The sequence below is a fragment of the Sesamum indicum genome, linkage group LG1 (assembly GCF_000512975.1).
Source record: "Sesamum indicum cultivar Zhongzhi No. 13 linkage group LG1, S_indicum_v1.0, whole genome shotgun sequence".
Taxonomy (NCBI): domain Eukaryota; kingdom Viridiplantae; phylum Streptophyta; class Magnoliopsida; order Lamiales; family Pedaliaceae; genus Sesamum; species Sesamum indicum.
In genome coordinates, this window is record NC_026145.1 from 3,212,769 (window position 1) to 3,217,995 (window position 5,227).

A 5,227-nucleotide genomic window follows, 5' to 3' on the forward strand; every position below is an offset into this window, starting at 1 on the left:
AACATTTTTTTTTTAAACTTGTAATGTTAAAGACATGGTACTGTATGATGTTAGTTCTTTTTTTTTTTTTTTTTTATATAATAGATTATAATGTTCATGGTAATGATTTGTTTCAGGTTTTATTTTTTAAATAAGGTATTCTAATAATGAAAATTTTCGTTAAAATTATTTTTATAAACAAAAATAATATTAATTTATTATTTTATTAAACTCGTTTTCTTACAATTTAATGAGATTGACCAGTTTCGTTAAAATTATTTTTATAAACTAAAATAATATTATATTATTATTTTATTAAACTCATTTTCTTACAATTTAACGAGATTGACAATTTTTATTAAATTATTTTTATAAACTAAAATAATATTAATATATCATTTTATTAAACTCATTTTCTTAAAATTTAACGAGATTGGCAATTTTTTCTAAAATTATTTTTATAAACTAAAATAATATTAATTTATCATTTTATTAAACTCATTTTCTTACAATTTAATGAGATTGACAATTTTCGTTAAAATTATTTTTATAAACTAAAATAATATTAATTTATCATTTTACTAAACTCATTTTCTTACAATTTAACGAGATTGATAATTTTCATTAAAATTATTTTTATAAACTAAAATAGTATTAATTTATTATTTTATTAAACTCATTTTCTTACAAATTAACGAGATTGACTAGTTTCGTTAAAATTATTTTTATAAACTAAAATAATATTAATTTATTATTTTTTTACAATCATTTTCTTATAATTTAACGAGATAGATAATTTTTGTTAAAATTATTTTTATAAAATAAAATAGTATTAATTTATTATTTTATTAAACTCATTTTCTTACAATTTAACGAGATTGACCAGTTTCGTTAAAATTATTTTTATAAACTAAAATAATATTAATTTATTATTTTTTTACAATCATTTTCTTATAATTTAACGAGATAGATAATTTTTGTTAAAATTATTTTTATAAATTAAAATAATATTAATTTATTATTTTATTAAACTCATTTTCTTACAATTTAACGAGATTGACCAGTTTCGTTAAAATTATTTTTATAAACTAAAATAATAATAATTTATTATTTTATTAAACTCATTTTCTTACAATTTAATTATTTTCATAAAGTATATAATTTCGTGTAAACAACTATTAATAACCAAACTACCACTAATTGCACTTGCTAGGTAAAATAAAGTCAAACCCCATGCATGAATTTGGTCAGGCTAAAGATATGCAAAATCCAATTCGTCAGGCAAAGTAATGTAATTATTGTAATAATATAACTATTATGTACAAAATATTTATGGCACTTTCTCACCAACCCTCTTTCTTGTCAAATAATGGTGGTTGATGCACAAACCTCAAGTGGTAGAGACTTAGTTGGTTACAGTTAATGCATATTTGCATTATATAGGTATTTCACCAATACCTTTGAGCATAAACAGAGGGATGGATGAATCAAGCGGCAACACTCGTTCTAGTGATCGAGATGAAGAGACAGATTCTTCGGACATGTCTTCCAATGAGGAAAAACACTTAATGTTACTTTATGAAGTGTTATGCCCTTCATATTTTCCAACAAAACAACCCCAACATATTTCTTCTTTACAAGGCTCTGATTGGATGAGCGAGCATATGTCAGGACACCCAGATCGAATCTACAATATGTTATTGGAGGCAGAAAGTTTCCAAAATTTGTGCTCATTCCTACAAGCGAGACGTGTTCTATTAGAGGCACAACGGTCACGTGTCTCTGTTATGGAATCAGTGGCCATTTTCTTACAAACTATTGGTTTAAGCGAGCGTCAAAAAACGAGCTGCGAGGGAAACCATCTCAAGGCACATGAAACGTGTTTCTCGTGCTCTGAATCTTCTTGCACCGGAACTAATTTGTCCTGTAAATTTCAATCATATTCATCCTAGAATCCAGTACAATCGACACTTCTTTCTCTATTTTAAGGTTAGGTATGATGCATTCATTTAATCCACAAACTGCTAGTTTTCCTTCTCATAACATTTCAAATTTATTTAGTATTAGGATTGCATTGACACAATTGATGGCACACTTATACCAACAAGTGTTCCGGTGTCCATGCAAAATGCATACCGTTCACGACACGGCACAAATGTTATGGTTGTTTGCGATTTTGACCTAATGTTTACTTATGTTATGGCTGGATGGGAGGTTAGCGCAAACGATGCTCGTGTGTTCATGGATTGCCTCAACAATGATCAGGATTTTTGTTTAGAGGTAAGAACCGTCAAGCTCGTGAACTGAAAAAATTATTTAACCAGCGTCATTCTCAATTGCATATGTCATTGAGCGGGCATTTGGTGTGCTAAAAAACAGATTCCCTATCCTTAAAGGACCTATACCGCACTGCAGCTTAGAGTGTCAGCGGGATCTTGTCATCGCATGTTGTGTTATCCATAACTTTAGACGAAAATTTGCCATCGATGACCATTTTTTTGAACGTGGAAAACGCAGAGAGTTTGACATTTCTGACAATGAAGCAAACAATCAAGTTCGTCGTTTGCCTCAACAATCGCAAGAAAATATTGATAGGCAAGCAGCCTTCCGCGATGCAATGGCCGCCCATTTGTGGAATGGCCAGGGGATCGCTAACGGCAATGTTAGTTTGAATGATTGTATCTGCGATCTCTTAAAGTTGATCGGAATGGAACTAGTTTCATTATGAAAATATATTAATATTATATCGCCGTTGGATTTACAGTTCAAATAATTTATTACACATCTATAAATTATCGTTAAATTCCAAAATCAACTTCATGTCAAGTGGTGTTGGTAGAATATAATGATTGTAATTGGTACTCAAATAAAAAATAATTATAATCAGAATAAAAGCCATAAAGTATAGCTTTTATCTATATAAACGTGATTTTTGTTTCACAAAATTGATTTTGCAAAAATAGGTAAAATGACAAAAAAAAAAAAAAAAAAGTTTTGCACTACAAATATATACAAAAAATGACACCAAAACTTTCCTCAAAAAATTTATAAGCATCAGTTCCTAATAATTTTACTGAGGATACAGTAAGGTACAGTACATATAAAAATTTATGAGCAATTGTGTATATTTTATGTTCATTTATATATGATACAGAAAATTGCAGAAACAACATTAATATATAACTTTTTCATTTTATTATTTTTATTATTTTTTATTTCTTTAACTAAATTAAAATATAATTTAAAAAAGTAAAAAGGTCTTTTTTAATTCAAAACTTGAAATTGGGCAAAACTTGAAATTCAAGACATATTCAAAACTTGAAATTCAAGACATATAATGAGGATAAAATTTAATTTTTATCCTTGACTTTACAGACTAACTGCAAAATTTTCCCTATCATTACAATTAACTTCAAAATAATCATTCCTAGGATTTTCCAACTTTAATTTTTAGCCAAATTCATATAATTTTTCTAAATTACCCTTCACAAAATTTTACCTTAAATCATTTTGTCCCTCGCATTTTTATTTCAATACAATGATCTCTTGCATTCAAATAAATATATGTATACAGAATTCGTCAAGTTCAAAATGAATATATTTGAGCACGAAAAAGATATTGCTAATTTGTTGAAGGCAAGTGAATAACACAAACATAGATGTAAGCAAAAGAAATTTATTAAAGATAACCATTTAAAACAAATCATTCCTGCCATTACATCAACTTTCCATCACCACACCATGAAAGCAGCCTACAACACCTTTCATTCCAAAAAAAGAAAAAAACCAACATAACCTTCAACAACATCATCCAACAGTGGGGGCTCATCCGGCAGGGTACGAGCTTGCGCTGTCATTTTTCGGAGCCTTTAGGAGAGTTGAGTCAGCATCATCGTCTTTGAAAAGCGCAGCAAATGATGTGGACTCATCCAAGCTATACAACACGTGCATGCAGATAGAATCAAATATTACAATGACAGGCTCATTGCAAGGGTGGGGGGTCCACCAAACCTGGATTCTCCGCAAAAGGATCATCATCATCTTCTTCGTTGTCGGATGTCCAGATTGTGACGTTCTCGTCATCGTCGAATAGCTCGCACATCTCATCCCACTTCAGCTTGTAGGCATTCATGTAGCACCAAGCGAGTTTCTTCTCCTATGAATTAGCATTGTACAGTTATATGAATCATTATCGTTAAATAAAAAAAAAATCGTAATAACAATAAAAAACATAACCACTTAAAATAGTAACACATACCTTGCAAATTTCCTCCCACACAGCATCCTCCGCTGTCAATCTCCACTCGTCGTGGTTCTAATTCACGCCGAAGTGATTTCCCACCCATTGAAACGTATAAAAACGCTCGCAAAGTTTATCCACCCTCCCATAACCTCACACGTGAGTTAATCGCGCACTGAACGCCTTGTTGACGCATATATTGCGGAATGAACCGCATGCATGGAGTGGCCGTAAGCTTTAAAAATACCTAGTCGCTTTAGGTAAATGAGAGATTGGACGAACAAGCCCTCTATCTCTCTTGTCCACTTTTGACTATAGAAAACGACTGACTGGATCATATCCTATCGGAGCTATGGTAGCTTTAGTGGTGAAAATGAGAATGAACTTTGCAAAGGGTTGAGTGAACAAAAAACAGGAAGATGGGGCAAGTAAGGGGATTTACGGATTTCAGGTATTTATAGAGAGTGTGAAGCTTGCATGGTTGCATGGAACATACACAAATTGATAGGGACATGCTAGTAATAACACACTATAATACATCATGACAAAGTATAATCAAGTGGCTGCAAATTTCTTGAAAATGGCTCAATTGCTTCCACAAGCAACCTTCAATCCTGATTTGATTTGATGGAGCACAACCATTTTCACATCAAATAACTCCCAACCACCATTTTCACATCAAATAAATATATATCATCATTCTTCACAATAAGTTACAACTACTAATATATTTTTTTAATCGTCAACATAAAATAATAGTAGGTTTGAACACACACGAGATTCCAAATTTAGATTTAACAACAGTTTTTTGTATTCTTTTGTGTACAATAAAAAATATACAAAGAAAAAAATTATTATCTATAGTGATTTTAATGGATTCCCTATCGTAATTCTTACAAGAATTTTCTGTTCATGTTCGTTTTTATATTCTTGCTTTTCTTTCTCCTGAATTGTTATCAAATAAAATTACTGAATTATAATAATAGATAGACTAAACTTCTTACTATG

At 30.1% G+C, this 5,227-nt stretch overlaps 1 long non-coding RNA gene across 1 annotated transcript; it reads right to left on the bottom strand.

Annotated features, from left to right (window-relative positions):
• LOC110012735 lies at window positions 3,636-4,626 on the bottom strand. Its single transcript, XR_002287937.1, has 2 exons — window positions 4,238-4,626; window positions 3,636-4,135 (listed from the first exon to the last, which is right to left on the bottom strand). It is a non-coding gene; the product is annotated as an uncharacterized LOC110012735 (long non-coding RNA).